The following is a 25,101-nucleotide window of genomic DNA, read 5'->3' as shown; positions in this document are numbered from 1 at the left end:
AAGACTCCTCCAAAAAGCTCCTAGATCTGATAAATGAATTCAGTAAAGTTTCAGGATACAAAATCCATGTACACAAATCAGTAGCCCTGCTATACACCAACAGTGACTGAGCTAAGAATCAGGAATGTAACCCCTTTTACACTAGCTGCAAAAAAAATAAAAATAAATAAAATACTGAGGAATATACCTAACCAAGGAGGTGAAAGACCTCTACAAGGAAAACTATAAAACAGTGCTGAAAGAAATTATAGATGACACAAATAGAAACACACCCCATGCTCATGGATGGGTTGAATTAATATTGTGAAAATGACCATACTGCCAAAAGCAATCTACAAATTCAATGCAATTCCCATCAAAATATCATCATTCTTCACAGAATTAGAAAAAAAAATCCTAAAATTCATATGAATCCCCCAAAAAAGCCCACATAGCCAAAACAAGACTAAGCAAAAAGAACAAATCTGGAGGCATCACCTTACCCATCTCCAAACTACACTATCAAGCTATAGTCACCAAAACAGCATGATACTGGTATAAAGATAGGCACAGAGACCAATGAAACAGCATAGAGAACCCGGAAATACAGCCAAATACTTATAGCCAACTGATTTCAACAAAGCAAACAAAAACATAAAGTGGGGGAAAAACACACTAGTCAGTAAATGGTGCTGGGATAATTGGCAAGCCACACATGGGAGAATGAAACTGGATCCTCATCTCTCACCTTATACAAAATCCACTCAAGATGGATCAAAGACTTAAATCTAAGACCTAAACCATAAAAATTCTAGAAGATAACATCGGAAAAACCCTTCTAGACATTGGTTTAGGCAAATACTTCATGACCAAGAACCCAAAAGCAAATGGAACAAAAACAAAGATAAGTAAAACAAAGATAAGAATGGCCATAATTTAAAAATAAAAAAATAATAGATGTTGGTGTGGATGTGGTGAAAAGGAAACACTTTTACACTGTTGGGTGGGAATGTAAACGAGTACAACTACTGTGAAAAACAGTGGAGATTCCCTAAAGAACTAAAAGTTGATCCACAGTCCCACTAATGGGTATCTACCCAGAGGAAAGAACTACCACTTGATCCAGAGTCCCACTAATGGGTATCTACCCAGAGGAAAAGAAGTCATTATATGAAAGCCACTTGCACACGCATGTTTATAGCAGCACAATTCATAATTGCAAAAATATGGAACCAGCCCAAATGTCCACCAATCAATAAGTGGATAAAATGTGATATATATATATAATGGAATACTACTCAGACATTAAAAAAAATGAAATAATAGCATTCACAACCTGGATGGAGTTGGAGGCCATTATTTTAATTGAAGTAACTCAGGAATGGAAAACCAAATATCATATGTTCTTGCTTATAAGTGGGAGCTAAACTATGAGGATGCAAAGGCATAAGAATGATACAATGGGCTGGGTGCGGTGGTTCAAGCCTGTAATCCCTGCACTTTGGGAGGCTGAGGCAGGTGAATCACCTGAGGTCAGGAGTTCGAGACCAGCCTGGCCAACATGGCAAAACCCCGTCTCTACTAAAAATACAAAAAATTAGCCAGGTGTGGTGGTGGGTGCCTATAATCCCAGCTACTCAGGAGGCTGAGGCAGAAGAATCGCTTGAACCTGGGAGGCAGAGGTTGCAGTGAGCCGAGATCATGCCACTGCACTCCAGCCTGGGTAACAAGAGTGAAATTCCATCTCACAATAATAATAATAATAATGATAATAATAATAATAATACAGTGAAGTATGGGGACACTGGGAGAAGCGTGGGAGGTGGGGTGAGGAATGAAAGACTGCTTATTGGGTACTATGTACACTGCTTGAGTGATGAGTGCACTAAAATTTCCGAAATCACCACTGAAGAACTTATCCCTGTAACCAAATACGACCTGTTCCCCAAAAACCTACTGAAATAAAAAAACCAAAACACAAAACAAAACAAAAAGGAATGAAGCATTCATGTGCTAGAACATGGATGAGTCTTGAAAACATTATGCTAAGTGAAAGAAGCCAGTCACAAAAGACCACATAGTGTCTGATTCCATTTACATGAAATGCCAGAATAGGCAAATCTATAAGGACAGAAAGTAGATTAGCAGTTACCTAGGGCTGGATGGGTGTGGGTTTCTTTGGGAGGGAGTTGATGAAAACGTTATAAAATTGTAGTGATGGTTACACAACTCAGTGAATATACTAAAAACCACTGAACTGCATACTTTAAAATGGTGAATTTTATAGTATGTGAATTATATCTCAATCAAGCTGTTGAAAAATAAACAACAGCGGGCTGTGGGCCAAATGGTCCTGCAGGTGGTAGGTAGGTTGGAAACTTCTGTTGTAGAGATATTCATGCAGGATGCCAGATGAACTGTTTCCTTTCAGAGGCCTGTTAGTGGATTCAGCTATTTAAGCTTGGAAGACTCACTTAAGGGGAGCTGGAAGTTGACTGTAATCAGAAAGTCCTTTGTTCTCAGGTGTTGCTGGTGAAAGGATCTATCTTATAGATGTTTGATATAAGCAATAATGAACTCACCACCTGCTGGTTTGTAATTACAGCCACAAATTTGACCCAGGAACTCAGGTACATTCAGACTCATTGTGGTTTCTAGTATTGGGTTCTTGCATAGCTACTCGGTTGCAAGGACCTTCACTTGGTCTCAGCCACACTTCCCAGACAAGCAATCATTTTGTCCATCTCTCTTCTTCTAGATCATTTGGTTAGTGTCTTAGTCCACTCAAGCTGCTATCACAAAATGCCACAGACTGGGTGGCTTATCCACAACAAATATTTATTTCTCACAGTTTTGAGGAGCTGCGAGGGAAGTTCAAGATCAAGGCACTGGCAGATTTGGTGTCTGGTGAGGGCCTGCGTCCTGGTTCATAGATGGCTGTCCTCTCACTGTGTCTTCATATAGTGGAAGTGGCCAGGGAGCTCTCTGGAGTCTCATTTAAGGGCATTGATCCCACTTGTGAGGGCTGTGCCCACATGAATCACCTCTTGAAGGCCACACATCCAAATACAAGCACATTGGGAGTCAGGTTTCAACATACGAATTTTGGGGAGACATAAACATTCAGTCTATAGCGGCTAGTCAGCTTCAATTCCTAACCTTCTCAGATTTGAAAAACAAAGCTTCATCTCACTGTCCTTTTGGAGAGTTAATATGAGGGGCTAATGGTAGAGTTTAAATTTCCTTCTTGCAATCAGAGTCCTGGCCAAGGCAACTGCTTACTTTTTGTACTGCACTTGGGATCTTACACATTCATTCCGCAAATACATATTTTATGCCTCCTATGCATTGGGCACTATTCCAGGTGCAAGAGATATAGTAGTGAACAAGAAATAAAAATCCCTCCCTTTGTGGAGTTTATATTTTATTTTTATTTTTTTGAGATGGAATCTTGCTCTGTTGCCCAGGCTGGAGTGTAGTGCAGTGGTGCAATCTCAGCTCGGTGCAATCTCAGCTCACTGCAACCTCTGACTCCTGGGTTCAATCGATTCTCCTGCCTCAGCCTCCCAAATAACTGAGATTACAGCATGCACCATCACACCTGGCTAATTTTTATCTTTTTAGTAAAGACGGGGTTTCCCCATGTTGGCCAGGCTGGTCTTGACCTCCTGATCTCAGGTGATCTGCCCGCCTCGACCTCCCAAAATGCTGGAATTACAGCTGTGAGCCACCGAGCCCAGCTGGAGTTTATATTTTAATAAGATGGAGTTAACCCTTCTTTCATTTGCTTCTTTCCATAATGAAACACTATACTTTATTATCATTAAGTTAGTCTTGAATTAGAGTCCTGTGCTCCATGAAAGGTCATTTCACTACTTCCTCTAGGCAGAATAGAGCCAAACTCATCCTGGACTGAAATGTTAAGTCCTGTGAGTTCTGTCTACAGCATAGTTAAAAAAAAGTCCCATCCACTTCTCATTTTTCTTTCTTTTTCTTTTTTAAGAAATGGGGATCTCACCATGTTGCCCAGGCTGGACTTGAACTTCTGGGCTCGTGATCCTCCTGCCTCAGCCTCCTGAGTAGCTGGGATTACAGCTGTGTTCCACAACCCCTGGCTCAGCAATAGTTTTTGTACACATCTCCCTGAATTTTCAATTTCCCCATTGTTATTAAAATAATCAAATCTGAACACATCCTTTCCTTATTTAAACCTTTCAATAGCTTTTCTAGGTTTCTTAGGATTAAGTCCAAAATATTTACCTGGCCTGTGGTGGCACTGCATGTACTGGTGCCTACCTACCTCACCTGAAATCACTCTGCCCTTGGCTTGCAATGTTCCCACCACATTGGTCTTCTCTCTTTATCTTGAAATGTGAAGCCTCTTCACACCTCCATTACACATGCTGTGACCTCATGCTGTGAACTCGTGCTTGAAACACATAAACCTTCACCAGGTTTATGGGCACTTACATCCACAAAACTCAGCTTTCTCCTTGAGGCTATTTCTGATCTTACCATATTATACGCTTTTAGTTATTACAATAGTTATTTATGTTCTTATTTAATTAATGTTACCTCCACTAGACTACAAGCTCCATGAAGCAGGGTCATGTATGATATGTTTACCACTGTATCTCCTCACCTAGCCCAGGATCTGGCTCATAGTAGATGTTCAAAAGGTGTTTTCAATCACCAACAGATATTTTGAAAAAGAAGATCAATTAGAACAAGACAACTATGAAATTACCTTAAAAAGTGAAAAATTATTTTATGGCTAAATATTATGATACAAATTAAAATAATGGAAAAAGAGGGATATGATTAGAAAGGGAGGAAAGCAGGTGGAGAGTGAGTGACAAAGAGACAAGGAGGAAATTGGCAGAATAACAGCTATATTGCAAGAGGAGGAGGGTGGGGAAAAAGACAGAATTTTTTATTTAAAATAAAAACTAGTGATGGCTTGCCTGGAGGAGCATTTGTATTTTTAGACTTGGACAATGAAAACCCAGAACGGCTACCCAGACACTGGTCAAAGACTACCCCAAATTTTGTAATGACCAATTTTGTCCACCTCTTTATGTCTTTTGTCTCAAAACTTCACATTCTCCCAAATGAGATATTACAAACCTTCCTCAGGAGGGCTAGAAGTTTTAGGAAATAAAGCACATAGCAGTTTTTCTGCTTTCAAGAGGGAAGTTTCTCAGTCGTTCACTTCCAGGCTCAATTCTAGGAAAATCTGTGTTTCATCTGCCCTCACTTTATGCCACCCAGGTGGTGATAGCTAATTTTTAAAAAGTTGGAAGAGAATCTTTGGTTTTATCATTAAGTGTCAGAAAGAGGGCATTTATGGAAAGAAATGTTTAATAACATGCAGAAAGCAGAGTCCCAAGGGTCCATGCCAACTTTTGCCTCAAATGTAAATGAGGAAATGCAGGGAAATGCCACCTTTTAGTATGTAGGCAAGGATGACAGGAATGAACGTTCAGAGGAGTTAAGAATTTAATGATAGATCCACACTTAAGAAAAAGTGCTCTAAAGATCATCTCTGAGGTGCACAAGATATAAATTTTAATGACACCTATGTTACCAAAAAAAAAAAAAAAAGTCCACAAGGCACAAAGGGAGAGTCCTAATGAGTGCTCAATTTACAGGAATAACTGGAAAGAAAATGTTGACAAAGGTATATTTCTCATCCAGTTCTAGAGTTTAAATAATGTCTATGTATGAAAACTCTTGATTTTAAGAAGGATAAAAATTAGTGTATTGTATGGTGCTCATGGCATATAGCACTAGCAAAACTGATTATTTCAACAGTAAATTTCGGAGTATTAAGTAGGTGCTAAGCAGTATAATGATTAATAAGACCCAGTGCCTAGCTTTAAGCAGCTTAGAATACAGCAAGGAGAACAAGTTAACCACAAAAATAACTATAAGGTAGCCGATGATAAATGACCAGGAGATTCGAAGTTTTGTGAGAGTTAGAAGGAGAAAAGGCTCATAATCGTACTGAGACAATCACTAACATTTTCATGAAGGAGGCAGCATTAGAGATGAGGCTTTAAAAATAGTGATATATTCACAGTCTGGGATATGAGGGAAGATGCTTTCAGCGAGTGGGTGCAGCAACAGCAAAGGTACAGAAGTGGGAAAGCAGGAGAGATTTTTAGGAAACTCAATCGTTATTTTGCCAGAGTAGAGAGTGTGTATGTTTGAGAAGAAGGGCAGTAGGAACTACAGCTAGAAAGGTAGGTAGGAGTCAGATTGTGAAAAGCTTTTTATTCATTCAACAAATATTCACTGATTCCTTGTGCCTGGCATTGTGCTAAACTCAGTGGCCAAAACAAACAAACAAATAGGTGCCAGGCATGGCAGCACACACCTGCACGCCCAGCTACTTCGGTGGCTGTGGTGGGAGGATATAGCTTGAGCCCAGGAGTGCCAGGCCAGCCTGGGTAACACTGTGAGAACCCATCTCACACTCCCCAAAGAGGTCTTGAAGGCCACAACCACACCAACTACCCATTCATAGACTTTTCTCAACCACAGACCCAAACATTCTTTTCTTAAATTAAGTCATATTTTTTTGTCTGCTCCCCAGCTTTTTTTTTTTTTTTTTTTTTTTTTTGAGACAAGGTCTCACTTTGTCACCCAGGCTGGTGTGCAGTGGCACGATCTTGGCTCACTGAAGCCTCAACCTCCCAGGTTCGAGTGATCCTCCCACCTCAGCCCCCCAAGTAGCTGGAACTACAGGTTTTTCTATTTTTAGTACAGGCAGGGTTTCATCATGTTGGCCAGGCTGGTCTTGAACTCCTAAGTTCAAGCAATGCACCCGCCTTGGCCTCCCAGAGTGCTGGGATTACAGGTGTGAGCCACTGCACCTGGCCTTGCTCCCCAACTTTCATGATGAGTTAGTCAAACTTATCAGTGGTGGTAGTCTGAGTACATGTGAAGAGAAATGCCTTCTCCCTGTCTCACAGGAGTTCAGAAGTAATTTTGAGGAAAGAAAGAAACACATTTGCAACCAATTATACTTTCAAGTTACATTCTAGTTTCAAGAAACTAGGTCAGATTCCTTAGCAGGTTTGGAAGGATTTAACCCATTCCTTTCTGGGAACAGTGCCTTCCATAACTTGTTCTGCCCAGCGGCTGGCTCTGCTCAGTTTGTCCCAGTGAGGGTGATAACACGGTGATGATCCTGTCCCAGTGGCTGATCCTCCAGACTGGACAAATTAGGACTTTAGCCACTGGAAGCAACTGCTAAAGAATTTCAAGGACAAATTCTTGCAGCTGTTTTCAGCCTTGAACATGACTAGAATAGCAATCTATAAGCTGGAGGTGGCACACCTTAAGGATCTGTTGAAGCTACAGGAACCCAGATTTTAAAGTGGCAAATATGGGCACACTGGCTATTAAAATAAGAGGGTATGTCCACGTTTAAACTCTTTTAAAAAGAAACTTGAAATAACAAACATTAAAAATAGAAATGGAAGTAACTGAAATGCAGGGCAATTATGCAGCTGACAATTAAAATGAAATGCAAGAATACATTAGGGAAAAGACCATAATAAAAGATTATCATTAACTCAAGGAGTTATAATAAGGAGACTTCCCAGACTGAGTGTTAATTGGATATAAGGTGGAGACAGGGGCTCAAAAAGCTTTCGCAGTTTGAAGCCCAAGTGGTGGAGCTCCTTGTCCTCAGAGTTTTAACTCAGGCCTGACAGTAAACACTTCAGGAACTGCTGCCAAACTTGTCACTGTAAGTCCTTACACAAAGCTTCTGGGCTTTGAACGTCCTCACTGATGAATGTGAATTTACTTACTATTCTACTTACCACTTAGGTATCAGTCTTCTAGTAATACAGTGTCTCAGAGTACCTAATCACCATCCTGTTACCCTCTCAATCTGAAATCCAGGTTGGGCCAGCCCAATCAGGAAAATGGCCTTGTTTTGATTCCTCCAAATTTAGAAGCCATTTCCTTTTTCTTTTTCCTTTTTTTATTTTCTTTTTTATTGAGACAGGATCTCGCTGGAGCACAGTGGCACCAATTATCATAGCTCACTGCAGCCTTGAACTCCCAGGCTCAAGTAATCGTCCTACCTTAACCTCCCAGTAGCTAGGACTACGGGCATATGCCATCATGTCAAGCTAATTAAAACAATCTTTTTTTTTTTTTTTTTTTTTTTTTTTTTTAGAGACAGGGTATCACTCTGTTGCCCAGGTTGGTCTGGAACTCTTGGTCTCAAGTGATCCTCCTCCCTTGGCCTCCCAAAGTGCAGGGGATTACAGGTGTTTAAGCCACCATGCCCTGCTGGGGCCATTTCTTAAAATCAAATTCTGAGTGACCCTCTCTCACTTGGAAAGGAAGACACAGCAGAAATACCTTTTTTTTTGAAACAGGGTCTCACTGTGTTGCCCAGCCTGGAGTGCAGTGGTGCAATCACGGGTCACTGCAGCCTCAACTTCCCTGAGCTCAGGTGATCCCCCGACCTCAGCCTCCTGAGTAGTTGGTACCACAGGCATACACCACCACGCCTGGCTAACTTTTGTATTTTTTTTTTTTTTTTTTGTAGAGACAGGGTTTTGCCATGTTTCTCAAGCTGGTCTCGAATTCCTGTGCTCAAATGATCTGCCACGCTTGGCCTCCCAAAATGCTGAGATTACAAGCGTGAGCCACTGTGCCTGGCCAGAAATACCATTCATTTAATTCTGTCAATAACCATACATGTTTTAGTGCCTAATATATTTCCAGCACTGTACTTGATCCTTGAGGAAGGTAAGTGTCAGAGGCTAACAGCTATGGATTTAGGATCAACATAATCAAATAAACGAATAACCATACATGTTTTAGTGCCTAATATATTTCTAGCACTGTACTTGATGCTTGAGGAAGGTAAGTGTCAGAGGCTAATAGCTATGGATTTAGGATCAATACAATTAAATAAAGGGAAATAAAGAAACAAAGAAAGGTATAAGATAGTAAGTACATGATTGGCTGTTCATCTTTCTCCTTTATATGTACTGTGCTAAAAAGGCACCCTTGTCAAACTGCTTTGCTACCATGGTGACGGTTACTAAGAAATGCACAGATGCACATATGAACAGGTTACAGAGTTCTGTTTTCTTTTTTTTTTTTCTTTTAATATGTAGTGTTTTCCCAGTCAGATGAATGATTCTTAATACCAGTTTCCATACAGAGGTGATTCATACAATCACCTCTGTTGATTCTTTGTATTCAAGTCCTTAAAGAAACTGTAGCAAGAGCTTGTGGATCTATCCATGCTGACTCTCAACAGTTTGGGGATTTTCCTGCTGCTCAGGAATCAGGCATTAACTCTTCATGTATAATTTGTGAAAGCTATGAAATGATTTGGGATTCTCTGATTCCCGTATAAGAGATGGGGGGGTGGGGTGGAAAAAGAGAGAGAGATAGAGAGTCGGTTCCCTCTAGAACACTCCTTCCTGTATCTGCTATTATCCACAGGCCAAGACCTTTTTACCTGCACTCAGCACAAAAGAAATCTTCTGCATTCAGCCATAAGAGTAGCTGCTTAGGCAGTGATCACAGCTCTGCTTTAAGGATAAGACTCTTATCTGTGACTACAGAAAGAGAAAAGGTTTCTGAAGGTTCTGTGTGCTGATTTCTCTGTGGTAGCCCTAAATTACATTTGAATGTCACCCCCGAAGGAATATACTGTATGACAACAAGCACAGATTCTTGTGAAGATGGATATTTCCCCTTGGACAAATTTCAATCTGGATCTATATATCTTTATACATACTTACCATGAGCCTGTTATGTACTGTGCAGAGCACCAGACCAGGTACCACGGAAGAAAACTATAAAACAAAATTGAGATCCTATAGGAGCTTAGAATTTAGAAGTTAAGATCTTACCACACAGAAGTAATAATGATGGAATGAAAAACTAAGCAGAATTTATTCATGGAGTTCTGGACTTTTTGAACTAAAGTATCATAAAGATTGTTCTCTGTTTTGCAGAGGAGAAAACTGGAGCTCAGAGACTTAGTAGTTTACCTGAGGTCACAAAGTAAATTAGTGGCAGAGTCAGAAATACATCACAGTTATCAAGAGCTTTATTTACCTTATCGCATGTAACAACTATTAAGCATCAATTCCAGACAAGGCAATATGTAGCTTGAGATAATACATACAAAATGCCTAGCACCAAGTCTGGAACTATTAGCTGTCATCATTATCACAATCATCATCATCATCATCATGGTTACAAATTTTGGTATTAGCCAGACCTCGATGTGAGTCCCAGTTCTGTTACTTATTGTGTAACTGTGGACAAGCTACTTAAGTCCCAGTTTCTTTATCTATAAAATGAGAATAAAAATACCAATATCATAGGATAATTGTGAGGATTTAATTAGATAGTATGTATAAAGTGCTTCATGTATTACCTAGCATGTTGAAACTGTTCAAATATTAGTGTTCCATTGCATTTATTGACCTATATAGGTACACAGGGAGTCAAACAAAGACACACGTATAGAGTATGGGTGGAACTTCTCTTTGCGCTGACAAAAAAGAAAACCAGTCAGTTAACAACATTTACTGAGTTTTCACTGTATACAGGTATCAGTGCACAGTCATATGGAACAAAGAAAATAAGAGAAGAAATGCTATTTGGGATGTTATAATATATAAACTATTTATCATTCACAACAAATACACACCAATTACCTACACAGTGATGAATAAGACTGAGTTTCTGCAAAGAGCTAGTCTAGTGGAAGCAGCAGCAAGAAATCAGGCCATTATGACATGGAGTGATAAACACATTACAGAGCTAGGGCTAAGAGCTATGGAAGGTTATGAAAGGGCATCTAATCCACTAACGGTGGAGGTAGGGAAGGTTCCTCAAAGGAAAGAATTAGGAGTTGGCCAAAGATGAGAAGAGTTGAATAGAGCCTAAAGCAACAAACCTGCTGTGGTGGGTACTCTGGACTGGCTCTGGCTGTTAGCTATTCCAATCTTCTAGTGTGCTTTCTTTGAATACAGAGGTTAAAGAAGGAAAAGACACATTTCCCTCATGTCCCACAGGTAGGGTTATGCTTCTGCCAATTAGATGCACTTGGAAGGTGGATCCTAGGCTACAGTTATGTTTTGTTTTTGCTGGAAAACTAGTTGTAGATACATTGGGCATTTCTGCAGCAGTATTTCAGTGTCTAGGTCCCACCCCTGTGCCTGTTCAGAGGAAGTTGTAGGGGCAGTAGTGGCCTCTTGATCCTTGGATCACAGGTACGGCAGTATGTCTTTGAACTCAACACTCTGCTGGAGGTCCCTGACTGCCTGCGCCTTTCTGATTATTGCAGAGATGGCAGCTCCTCAGTAGACCATCCAGCAGACTTGCTCTAGAAATCATTCCTGGAGGCCTGCTAAGTGACCACTCCTTTAGACTTTCCAATGATTTTATAAGCTCCTGATACCCTGCATTAAATCCATTTTTGCTGAAAATAGTTTGGTTCTATTTCTTGCACCTAATACACCAGCAGAATACAAAAAATGCGAAATGTGCTATATAGTTTTCAGGGGTCAGCAAACTAGCAAATTTTTCCTGCAAACAGCCAAGAGTGTAAATATTTTAAGTTTTGTGAGCCACATATGATTTCTTCTCCTCCTTCCTCCTTTTCTTCCTTCCTCTTCTTCCTCTTCTTTTAAAATAACCCTTTAAAAATATAAAAACCATTCTCAAACCCTGCAAGCCAGATTTAGCCCATGAGCTATAGTTTGCTGACCCTTGATAGAGTGTTGATGAGATGTCGAAAGAGCATGACGAAATGTCAAGGAATTAAAATACTGTAGGAAGATAATTCATATATATAATTTTTTTTTTTTTTTTGAGACAGAGTCTCACTCAGTTGCCCAGGCTGGAGTGCAGTGGTGCAATTTTGGCTCACTGCAACCTCCGCCTCCCGGGTTCATGCCATTCTCCTGCCTCAGCCTCCCAAGTAGCTGGGACTACAGGTGCCCGCCACCACGCCTGGCTAATTTTTTTGTATTTTTAGTAGAGACGGGGTTTCACTGTGTTAGCTAGGATGGTCTCGATCTCCTGACCTCGTGATCCTCCCATCTTGGCCTCCCAAAGTGCTGGGACTACAGGCGTGAGCCACTGCTCCTGGCCGATAACTCATATTTTTAAAAACAAGGTATGTTTAATGAGGCCAGGTGCAGTGGCTCACTCCTGTAATCCCAGCACTTTGGGAGGCCAAGGTGGGCAGATAACTTGAGGTTAGGAGTTCAAGACCATCCTGGCCAATATGGTGAAACCCTGTCACTACTTTAAAAAATACAAAAATTAGCTGGGCGTGGTGGCATGCACCTGTAGTCCCAGCTACTTGGGAGTCTGAGGCAGGAGAATCACTTGAACCTGGGAGGTGGAGGTAGCACTGAGCTGAGATCACACCACTGCACTCCAGCCTGGGTGACAGAGCAAGACCTTGTCTCAAAAAAAAAAAAGAGAGAAAAATGTTTAAGATATGTTTAATGATGTTACCATACTAAGACACACAATGAATCCTGGGGTGGGATCAACAGTTGATGAGAGGAGGCAACAGAATTCAGGTAAATAAACTGTTCCTTGCCTACTGAACTTTGGTGCCCAGTTCATTAAAGAAATAATTTTATTATGGTGAAACAAAAAAACACTACAGTTCAGTAATGTCATGCATACTTACATTGTTGTGCAGCAGATCTCCAGAACCTTTTCGCTGTGTAAAACTGAAACTCTACATCCATTAAACAACTCCCCATTTTCCCCTTCTAGCCAGTCCCTGGTAACCATCATTCAACTCTGTTTCTATTAATTTGACTACTCTAGTTACTGCATAAAAGTGACATAATATTTGTCTTTTTGTGACTGGCTTATTTCACTTAGCATAATATCCTCAAGGTTCACACATGCGGTAAATAACAGGATTTCCTTCCTTTTAAGGCTGAATGTATGTAACATTTTTCTTCATTCATTCATTCCTTGATGGACATTTGGGCTGCTTCCACCTCTTGGCTATTGTGAATAATGCTGTTATGAACATGGGTGTAGGAACCTCTCTTCAAGATCTTGCTTTCAATTCTTTTTGATAATTACCCAGAAGTAGAATTGCTGGTAGTTCTATTTTTAATTTTTTGAGGAACCTCCATATTGTTTTCTACAATGGCTGCACCATTTTACATTCCTACCAACAGTGCATGAAGGTTCCAATTTCTCCACATTCATGTCAACACCTGTTTTTTTTTTTTAATTATCTGACTAGCCTAATAGGCATGAGGCAGTACCTAATTGTAGTTTTGATTCGCATTTCCCTAATGATTAGTAATCTTGAGTATCTATGTTCTTATATGTTTGTTGGCCATTTGTGTATCTTTCTTACATAAAAGTCTATTCAAGTCCTCTGCTCATTTTAAAATTAGTGCTCTTTTTGTTGAGCTGCAAGAGTTCCTTTTATATTCTAGATATTGCGCTCTTATCAGATACAGAATCTGCAAATATTTTCTCCCCTTCTGTAGGTTGCTTTTCACTGTGTTGATTGTGCTAGTCCAGTTTTAATCTTTGCCCATGAATGAAAGTCTAGTCTGGAGCAAACTGCTGGCAGTCTGGTCAGGTCTGGAGTCGTCTTCTATCCTAAAGACATTAGTGGTAATGAGTCAAAACATCTGTCTTGGATACTTCAGATCTCGATATTCTGATCCTCTACAACATCCAAAAGCATTCCCATACCTTTGCTTTGAGCCAGAACCAGCCAACTTAAGGTTTGTGGGGCTGTAGAATTAGAAGCAGCCTCAAGACTGGGTAAGTGGGAGATACGGAGGTGGACTCATCGGATTCAGATTTGTGTTAAGTGTCTGTCACCAGAATGCTGAAATCAAACAATTTCAATACCTACTTTTCAATTCACTATTGTTCCTTTTCACTCAAATGGCAGTCAGTTCAGTTTCTTTGATGCTTCATGTTTATGCTGAGGAAATAAAACATCCCAATCCTGGAGGCCTGAATGATTCCCAGGAAGTACATGGAGAGTTAATCCAAGGCTTGGTCTAGAACGCAACTCAGTTCACACAAAACTTGCTCCAAAAAAACCTTGCTGATTCTGTACAAGTGGATATGAACACTATGGAATGGTGCATTTGCTAAATCATCCTATTTGAAGAGATAAGTTTCTGACTTACAAAAGGTCTATTTCCTCTTCCAACCACTACTGCCTTTTTGAAGTACACAATCGGAGAAGCTGAATAGGTTGGCTTGTCAATATTGATGAAATTTTTAAAAACCTAAAAAAATTTATGGAAAATGACTGATTGTCTCACTGTCAAAATTCTTATTCCTATTGAGATTTAGCACGTTTGATAAAATTATGTATCCATGATTGCTTATGGAAACAGAAAATTTTAGAAAGCCTTATGTGCATTATTTTTCTGGTTCCCACAAGAAAAATAAAATGGGAGAGAAGGTTAGGGACAGAGCTGCACAAGGTCAAGCAGAAAATAATGCTGAAAATGTAGGGTCCTAATTCCCTGACTTTTATGTTAAGTTGTTAATTCAAGTATTTACATGCAACGATGTTTATCACTGCATACTTCAAATTACGAATGTAAGGAATAGTGACATTTAAGCTGCCAAACACAGTAGATTAAAAAAATACTTAGTTTACTCATCATATCAAGAAATCCAGAGATAGGCGATTGAAAGCATTGGTTTAAATGTTCAGTGATTTTGTCAAAGCCAAGTACCTAATATCTTTTCTGTCATGGATGAAAAATGGGTACGATAGCTCTGAACATCTCATTCCTTACCAAGCAGAAACAGGTAAAAGAAATGATACCAGCTTTGGCTGTCTCATTTTATCCAGAAGGCAAAATGTTTCCTGGAACTTCCCCCTCAACTCTCACAAAACTTGAGCTTATTTCTCAATGGCTGGAACTTGTAAGTGAGGCTACAAAACTAAATATTCCTAGATATTATAGAGGTAGGTTAGTGAGAAGGGATTTGGGAATGGGTGTTTCTCTGCTAAGTTTTAGGGTTGGCCACAGGAAAACCAGGGAATACCAAATATCCAATCATACAAGAGTGACTGAGTGTCACGTGCCATATGAATCCCAGGTGGCTGTTAAAAATTGTGTTGTGAGCCAGGTGCAGTAGCTCATACCTGTAATCCCAGCACTTTGGGAGCCTGAGGAGGGCGTGTCACATGAGGCCAGGAGTTTGAGACCAGCCTGGGCAACATGGTGAAACCCCATCTCTACTAAAAATACAAAAAATAGCCGGGCATGGTGGTGCATACCTGTAATCCCAGCTACTCACATACTCATGTGGCCAAGGCACGAGAATTACTTGAACCTGGGGGGCAGAGGTTGTGGTGAGCTGAGATCATGCCACTGTACTCCAGCCTGGGCGACAGAGCAAGATCTCATCTAGAAAAAAAAAAATACTGTTGCAGATAGTTACATGCTAAATTATCTATAAAGTATTATTAACTAAACATTTAATATAAAATAAGAAAATTTCACATTTTTTAGAGCAAAATAAATATATATTTAAAAATTTTAAATGGACGGATGCAAAAAGAAAAAAAAATGGAACTTATATTCCAAAAATGTTGACTTCAGTTGAGTTTTTCAGGAAACAGACTCTGAAGCAGAGGTTTGTATGCAGGTGATTTACAGGTGAGAACTCTCAGGAACAGCACCTGTTAAGGGAAGCAGGGACAGGATTGGGCAGAGGGGGAAGGTGAATTGCAGGGCAGTTGCCACAGAGACTTTAACTTGTCTCACAGGACACTCTAAAGCTGGGATGTCCCAGATTGTGCCAATTGACTTGATGCCTTTGTACCTCCACAACTGACCAACCACTGGATTTGGGCTGACCCAAGGAGGGGAATGTTGGGTGAGGCAGTTTCCATCACTGAAGACAATTTTAGAGAGGAATTAAATTATGAGCCAGCAACAGCCAACATTCCTGGTAGCTGTATCTTGGGATCTGGGCAGCATACCACAGTATCCACTAGAAATGTCAACAGTGATTATCATAGTTTGGGGATTAATATGCTTTATTTTTCTATATGCCTTATTTTATTTATAAGCTTTATTTTTCCAAATTTCTCTATATATGCTTTATGTTTTCCAAATTTTTCACAATGAATACAGCATTGTACTAAGGATTAAATGAGTCAATTCATGTAAAGCACTTAGCACAACTCCTATAATTTACACAATACTCAATATATTTATAAATGATTATTTTGTATTTAGAAAGAAATTTGTATATATAGGTACACACACATTTCTTTCTAAATTCAAAATAACCATAGGTAAATTTATTGAGTACTTGATGCATATACATATATAATTTAAAAAGAAAACATAAATATATACATTGTCAAAAAGAATGAAAGTGTGAAAAAGGATTTAAAATAACACATGGATCTTGCTGTTCATTTTGGTTTATTTTGGTTTATCTGATCTGTGAAAGTCTTTCTTATAACATTGTTTCTTTTTAGCATTGTCCAATAGAAAGTTTTGTGATGATGAAAATTTCTATATCTGCGCTGTCCAATATGGCAGTCACTAGCCACAGGAGGCTACTGAACATTTGAAATGTGACTAGCACAACTAAGGAAGTACATTTTTAAAATTTTATTTCATTTTAAATTCATTTAAAATGTAAATAGCCGCATGTTGCTAGTGGCTACCATATCTGACAGTATGGCTTTAGACCAACACTGGGCAATGGTTATTTAGAGAACAGATTTAAAATATTATTTCTCTCCTGAAGCTTGGATTAGTTTCTTACTTCATTGCTCTGTATAATTCCCTAACCTTGATTTTAAAATCTCATTATAATTAGACACGTAGAAAAACAAAATGGGAGGAGCTAATTAAGTATAAATAAGAGTATGTTTATGTGTGAGTGTTGTCATATGAAAGGAAAAGTAATTTAATTGAAAGTAAGATGTTGGCCAGGCATGGTGGCTCATGCCTGTAATCCCAGCACTTTGGGAGTCTGAGCGTGTGGATCACTTGAGGTCAGGAGTTCGTAACCAGCCTGGCCAACAATGTGAAACCCCGTCTCTACTAAAAATATAAAAATTAGCTGGGTGTGGTAGCACATGCCTATAATCCCAGCTACTTGGGAGGCTGAAGCAGGAGAATCGCTTGAACCCAGGAGACAGAGGTTGCAGTGAGCCGAGATCTCGCCACTGCACTCCAGCCTGGGTGGCAGAGTGAAACTCCGTCTTGAAAAAAAAAAAGAAAGTTAGATATTAAAGAGCTATATAATGTAATAATGTATTGCTAATTGGGTGGTGCTTTAGCAAATGATCTGAAAAAAAAAATGAAAAAGTTTGTTCTGTGTTAAATATTTGATTCCTCTTGGTAAGCCAAAGACTTTCCCTGAAACAGCATCTTTCAACCACACTGTTGATAAGAAAGATAACTGCAGCAACAATTTGACATTGCCTGAATAACAAGTGGAAATCTCTTACTACTCAGGTGGGAGGCCTGTGTGTGGACAATCCCTAACAGCAGCCGGGTTTATGGACGAAAGCTACACAAACCGTGGTTTGCATCTTAGCCTTATCAATTACTAGTTCTGTGTATTTGAACAAGTTACTTAAGTTTTTGGAGCCCCCATTTCTCCATAATCAAGTGTTTAAAAGTACCCCTACCTTGAAGACTTACAGGAAGATCAGTCATATATAAAGCACCTGGCCAGGCATGGTGGCTCATGCCTGTAATTCTAACACTTTGGGACACCAAGGCAGGAGGATTGCTTGAGCTCAGGAGTTCAAGACCAGCCTGGGCATCATAGTGAGACCTCATCTCAAAGACTAAAAAAATACTATACTAAAAGATGTATAAAATACTTGGCACATAGTAAGTGCTATATTAATGACAGTTTTATTGGTAGTATCACATACAGAAAGTTGATCAGGAAAAGGGAAGTAAGCCCAAATAATATCAACTTTAGGTAGTAATTAATTGGCACAATGACAAACTGTAAAATCATTTTTGGAATATGTTACTTTGCATATATTGGCCACAAATGAAATTTCATCCAAGCCAGTACAGTGGCTCATGCCTGTAATCCCAGAACTTTGGAAGGCTGAGGTGGGAGGACTGCTTGAGGTCAGGAGTTCAAGACAAGCCTGGGCAACATAGCAAGACCCCAGTTCTATAAAATAAATTTTTTTTTTTTTTGAGACAGTCTCGCTCTGTCACCCAGGCTGGAGTGCAGTGGCACGATCTCGGCTCACTGCAAGCTCCCTCTTTCCGGGTTCACGCCATTCTCCTGCCTTAGCCTCCCAAGTAGCTGGGGCTATAGGCACCCGCCACCGCACCCGGCTAATTTTTTGTATTTTTAGTAGAGACGGGGTTTCACCATTCACAGGATGGTCTCGATCTCCTGACCTTGTGATCCACCCACCTCGGCCTCCCAGAGTGCTGGGATTACAGGCACGAGCCACTGCGCCCAGCCTACAAAATAATAAAATGAGCCAGGCACGATGACATGTGCCTGTAGTCCTAGCTACAGAGGAGGCTGAAGCAGGATCAGGGCGCTTGAGCCCAGGAGTGATACTGCAGTGAGCTATGATTACAGCACTGCACTCCAGCCTGGGTGACAGAGCGAGACCTTGTCTCCAAAAATATTTTAAAAGTAGTCCACTGTTGATTGAATACATGAAAGAATGAATGCCTTGCTTCGTTCTTAAAGCCCTTTTGTCCCCAAAATGGGTTGTTATAACTAAAATGGTTTTTTCACTGGCATTGTCACTAGGGTTATTTTCAAAGACCTGTAAAGAGCAATACCAAATCAACGGTCTTGAGCAGAGTTGTTTTTCTAGACTTAAGAGAGACTTTGCCTGAAATTAAGAAACAGCTTCTTGAGTAATAAAATATTAAAATATTACTGAAGGAGCAGTTAAGGCTTCCATCCTTAGATATTTTTAGGAAGACAAATAATTCTCTATGCTGAAAATATCATCATCTGTGGAAGCCAGCCTCTAGGATAACCTACAGTGATGCTTGCTTCCTCACATTCAGGCCCTTCACTACTCTCCTGCTCAAATTCAATTGAGGGTGGCTCTGAATATGGCAGAGGTGATGTGTGAATTCTGAGGCTACGTGATAAAAGGCATTGCAGCTCCTGCTTTGGTCTCTTAACCACTTGCTCCAGGATAAGCCAGTTACCATGCTGTGAGGACACTCAAGCAGTCCTATGGAGAGCCCCATGTAGCCAGTAGCTCAGGCCAAGCTGCCAAGAATGTGAGAGAGCCACTGTGGAAGGGGATTCTCCAGCTCTAGTCAAGACTTTAGATGACTACAGCCCTTGCCAACATCTGACTGAAACTTTGTAAGAGACTGACATAGAACTGCCCAACTGATCCACTTTTGAATTCCCAACTCACAGAAATTGTGAGAGATAATAAATGATGTTTATTGTTTTAAGCCACTATGTTTTGGGGTTATTCATTATGCAGCAATAGATATATATTATCAATAACAAACAATAAGCTAGGTGTGGTGGCTCATGATTGTAATCCCAGCACTTTGGAAGGCCAAGGCAGGAGGATCACTTGTGTCCAGGAGTTTGAGACCAGCCTGGGCAACACAGCAAGACCCTGTCTCTAAAAAAATAAAAATAAATAAATAGTTATTGCTGCTATACAAAATATCCTGCTTATGGGCTGAACCATTCAAAGTAACTTCTCACTTTATAACTTTAATGTTTTAACAGCTTGACATGTCATTAACACTATGTATTTTCTTATATCACTCTTATGAGACAAGAAGAATCAGTCAATTAAGTATTTAGTGAACATCTGTTAAGTTCAAGGTAGTACTCTAATTTCTAGAAACATATAACTTACCAAGACTGAATCACAAAGACACAGAAAATCTGAACAGATCAATTATGAGCGAGGAGATTGATCCAGTAACCAAAAACTTCCCAATAGAGAAAAACCCAGCAATATTCTGGCTTTTCAGATCACATAAAATTTTCACCTTTTACTCAAGATTCCTGTGGAGAGGAAAGACTCTGAGCTTTTAGCTAATGTTTTGAGGTCTTCCTTTGGCAGGGCTAGTAAAAAACAAAAAAGAAAAGAAAGGGAAAAAAGAAAAGCCCAGACCAGGTAGCTTCATGGGTGAATTCTACCAAGCATTTAAAACTGAAGAGGAAGGAACACTTTCAAACTCATTTTATGAGGCCAGCATTACCCTCACATCAAAGCCAGATAAAGATACAGGGATAGGCCAATATCCCTGACTTCTGGCTCTACAGGCAAAAATCCTTAACAAAATATTAGCAAACAAAATTCAATGCCACATTAAAAGTATCACATACTAAGATCAAGTAGGATTTATTCCTGAGATGAAAGATAGTTCAAAATATGCAAATCAACCAGAGTGATATTTCACATGAACTAAACAAAGTATGAAAATCATATGATCAATTCAGTAGATGCAAGAAAAAGCATTTAATAATATTCAACATCTTTCATGATAAAAACTCTCAACAAATTAAAGAAGGAATATACCAGAGTAATTAGGCAACAAAAAGAAATAAAAGTCATCCAAATCAGAAAAGAAATTAAACTATCTCTGCATATGGCATAATCTGATATATAGAAAACCCACCTGGGCACAGTGGCTCACGCCCGTAATTCTAGCACTTTGGGAAGTCGAGGCAGGAGGATCGCTTGAGCTTAGGAGTTTGAGATCAGCCTAGGCAACATAGCAGCACTTGTCTCTGCAAAAAATAAAAAAAAATTAGCCGAGTGTGATGGTGTGGGCCTGTAGTCCCAGCTACTTCAGAGGCTGAGGTGGGAGGATCGCCTGAGCCCAGGAGGTCAAAGCTGCAGTAAGCTGTGATGATGCCACTGCACTCTAGCCTGGATGACAGAGCGAGACCCTGTCTAAAAAAGAAAGAAAGAGAGAGAGAGAGAGAGGGAGAAATACATAAATAAATTAGAACTAATAAACCAATTCAGTAAAGTTGCAGGATACAAAATCAACAAATGAAAATTGGTTGCATTTCCATACACTAATAATAAACTACCTAAAAAAGAAATTAAGAAACATCTCATTTATAATAGCATCAAAAACAATACAATAATTATTAATAAATTTAACCAAGGAGGTGAAAAATCTGTACGCTAAAAACTGTAAGACACTGATGAAAGAAAATGAAGACACAAATAAAGATATGTTCACAGATTGAAGTATTAGTATTGTTAAAACGTCTACACTCCCCAAAGCAATCTAGATTCAATGTGATCCCTATCAAACTTCCAATGGCATTTTTCATAGAAATAAACAATCCCAAAATTCATACGGAACCACAAAAGTCCTCACATAATCAATGCAATCTTGAGAAACAACAACAAAGCTAGAGATATCACACTCCCTGTTTTCAAATTATATTACACAGCTATACTAATCAAAACAGTATAGTACTGGCATAAAAACAGACACAGAGACCACTGGAAAAGAATACAGAGCTTAAAAATAAACCCACACATATACGGTCAACTAATCTTTGACCTGGGCATCCAGAATATACAATAGATAAAGGATGGTCTCTTCAATAAATAGTGCTGGAAAAACTAGGTATCTAAGTTATCTACCTGCAAAAGGGTAAAATTATACCCTTACTTTACACTCTCCACAAAAATTAAATTGAAATGGGTTAAAGACTTAAATAACAGACCTGAAATTATAAAACTCCTACAAAAAAAAAATAGGGGGAAAGCTACTTGACATCGGTCTTGGCAATGATTTTTCACACACCCACCCAAAGTACAGGCAACAGAAGCAAAAATAAACAAGTTGGACTACATCAAACTAAAAAGCATAGCAAAGGAAACACTCAACAAAATGAAAGGGTAACCTATGCAATGGGAGAAAATATATATCTGGTAAGGAGTTAATATCCAAAATATGTAAGGAACTCATACAACTCAACAGCAGGAAAACAAAGCCCAATTAAGAATTGGGCAAAGGATGCGGATAGACAGTTTTCCAAAGCAGACATAAAAATAGCCAACAGATACATTAAAACAAACTCAACATAACTAATCATCATGGAAATGCAAGTCAAAACCATACGATATCACCTCACATGTGTTAGAATGGCTATTATCAAAAAATGGCCAGGTGGGGTGGTTCATGCCTGTAATTCCAGCACTTTGGGAGGCTGAGGTGGGAGGACTGCTTGAGACCAAAAGTTTGAGACCAACCTGAGCAACACAGCAAGACTATCTCTATTAAAAAAAAAAAAAAAAAAAAAAAAAGACAAGCAATAACAAGTGTTGCTGAGGGTGTAGAGAAACAGGAACCCTTGTATACTGCTGGTGGGAATATAAATTGATACAGCAATTATGGAAAAATAGTATGGAGGTTCCTCAAAAAATTAAAAATAGAACTATCATATAATCCAGCAACTCCACTTCTGCATTTATATCCAAAGGATTACTCACAATAGTCAAGATACAGAACCAATGTGTCTGTCAACAAATGAAGAGATAAACAAAACGTAGTAAATACAGACAATGGAATACTTACCCATAAAAAGGAAGGAAATACTGACATTTGTGACAACGTGGATAAACCTGGAGGATGTTACATTAAGTGAAATAAGCCAGACACAGAAAGACTAATACTGTATGACCGCACTTATATGGGGAATCTAAAAAAGTTGAACTCACAGAAGCAGAGAGTAGAATCGTGATTGCCAGAGTCTGTGGGTTGGGGAAAATGGGGAGATGTTTATTGCACATTTATCAGCAATTAAAATGTTTCTTTTGGGAGCTAACCTATGAGAATGCAAGGGCATAAGCATGATATAATGGACTTTGGGGACTTGCAGGGAAGGTTGGGAGTGGGGTGAGAGATAATAGACTACACATTGGGTATAGTGTACACTGCTCAGGTGACAGGTGCACCAAAACTCTCAGAAATCGGCACTAAATAACTTATTCCTATAAACAGAAGCCACCTGTACCCCCAAAACTATTGAAATAAAATTAAACACTTTCTTTTGCTAGTTTGGTACATAAAAATAGAATATAGTTTATTTTGCATTTCTTTGATTACTAGTGAGGTTGAGCATTAAAAAAGACTTATTTGAATTTTATATTTCTTTTGGGACTTATATATTCATGTCCTTGTATTCTTATTGGTAAGAGATCTTGATATGTTAAGTACATTAAACCTTTGTCTGACATATATTATAGATATCTTTTCCCCAGGATGGCACTTTTTAAAAATTATTATACTTTAAGTTTCGGGATACATGGGATAGGTTTGTTACATAGGTATACACGTGCCATGGTGGTTTGCTGCACCCATCAACCCGTCATCTACATTAGGTATTTTACACAGTCAAATCAATCTCATTCTTCTGAAGTTCTTCCAATTATTTTATATTTAGAAGGTTCTTCTCTATCTTTAGATCAATTAGTCACTTGTATTTTTTCTGGTTTCTGGTTTTGTGTTTTACACTTTTTTTTTTTCTTCAGGAAACAAGGTGACAGTCTATTTTTCCCATGGTTAAGCATGTTTCCTTCACTATTAATTGAATAGGTTTCTTCCCCTACTAATTTATAATGTCACCTTCATTACCTAAGGAATTCTCATATTACATGGGTATGTTTATGAGTTTTATAATCTCTTTTATTGTCTATTGGTTTTGGTGATAGTACCACACTTTTTTTTAATTATCTCTATTTATTCATCAAGAATCATCACACTCTCCTCCAGGAAGCCTCCTTAATTATTCCAAAACGGTATGATTGCTCCCTTCACTCTCTTTCACCTTTGTCATGTTTAAAAATCTGCCTTGGCCGGGCGCGGTGGCTCATGCCTGCAATCCCAGCACTTTGGGAGGCCGAGGCGGGCGGATCACCTGAGGTCGGGAGTTCCTGACCAACCTGACCAACATGGAGAAACCCCGTCTCTGCTAAAAATACAAAATTAGCCGGGCGTGGTGGCGCATGTCTGTAATCCCAGCTACTCTGGAGGCTGGCCTTAGGCAGGAGAATTGCTTGAATCCGGGAGGCGGAGGTTGCAGTGAGCTGAGATGGCACCACTGCACTCCAGCCTAGGCAACAAGAGCAAAACTCTGTCTCAAAAAAAAAAAAAAAAAAAAAAAAAAAAAGGCTTCCTTGAAGCTGGGCGTGGTGGCTCACGCCTGTAATCCCAGCACTTTGGGAGTCTGAGGCAGGCAGATCATTTGAAGTCAGCAGTTCAAGACCAGCGTGGCCAACTTGGTGAAACCCCGTCTCTATTAAAAATACGAAAATTAGCCGGGTGTGGTGGCGCTGGCCTGTAATCCCAGCTACTAGGGAGGCTGAGGCAGGAAAATCGTTTGAACCCGGGAGGTGGAGGCTGCAGTGAGCCGAGATCTCACCACTGCACTCCAGCCTGGGCGACAGAGCGAGCCTCCGTCTCAAAAAAAAGAAAAAAAAAAAAGGTAACTTTTTAAGCAAGGTGAATGTAGTTTGGGCCAGGGGCTCTGCTTGTTAGCTGCTGGGCTAACACAGACCCGGGAGAACTAGAACGGGACACAGGTGAGAGTTAACCGATGGTGTGTGATGTGACGAAAACTAGGCAATGGTGACGAGATTAACCTTCACCCTTCAGTCTTCCAACCTCAGCAAATCACTTCCCTGAGTTGGTGTAGAAACTGTCAGGGCTGACTAGGGGCCCTGCTGTGAGTGTGAGCACAACTCCAGGCACTTCCCCATCTCCCAGCCGGCCCAGCGAGGCGCCTGGCGAGCCCAGGCCAGATGTTCCGGCCAGAGTTGACGTCACGTTTGCATGACATCACCAGCGCTGACGAACCTCACAGGGAGGGGCCTGTCAGCTCACCTCAGAGCGCAGGCAACTCCTTAGAGCAGGGAAGTGGTCGCCTCCCGTTCTACCCCGAGGGTCCGAATAGTCAGAGCCGTAGGAGCCGAAGCGCCGAAGGAGCTCAGGAACCGCTACCTTCCTCTTTCCTTGGTACTTATCCGCGTCTTCCCTAAGGCCCAGGAGCGGTCCCGGCGGCGGCGCGCTCACGAGCCCGCCAGTGGAGGCGGTCACGCGCACGCACGCT

General features: G+C 40.0%; 1 long non-coding RNA gene across 1 annotated transcript; it reads right to left on the bottom strand.

Moving 5' to 3' along the window:
* Positions 1 to 12,688: 12,688 nt before the first annotated feature.
* Positions 12,689 to 25,088, bottom strand: LOC144332942 (uncharacterized). The gene is made up of 3 exons (XR_013401202.1): positions 24,876 to 25,088; positions 20,643 to 20,754; positions 12,689 to 14,279 (listed from the first exon to the last, which is right to left on the bottom strand). It is a non-coding gene; the product is annotated as an uncharacterized LOC144332942 (long non-coding RNA).
* Positions 25,089 to 25,101: the final 13 nt, after the last annotated feature.

This window comes from Macaca mulatta, chromosome 11 (genome assembly GCF_049350105.2).
Source record: "Macaca mulatta isolate MMU2019108-1 chromosome 11, T2T-MMU8v2.0, whole genome shotgun sequence".
Lineage (NCBI taxonomy): Eukaryota > Metazoa > Chordata > Mammalia > Primates > Cercopithecidae > Macaca > Macaca mulatta.
This window is presented reverse-complemented; position numbering and strand designations above follow the sequence as displayed.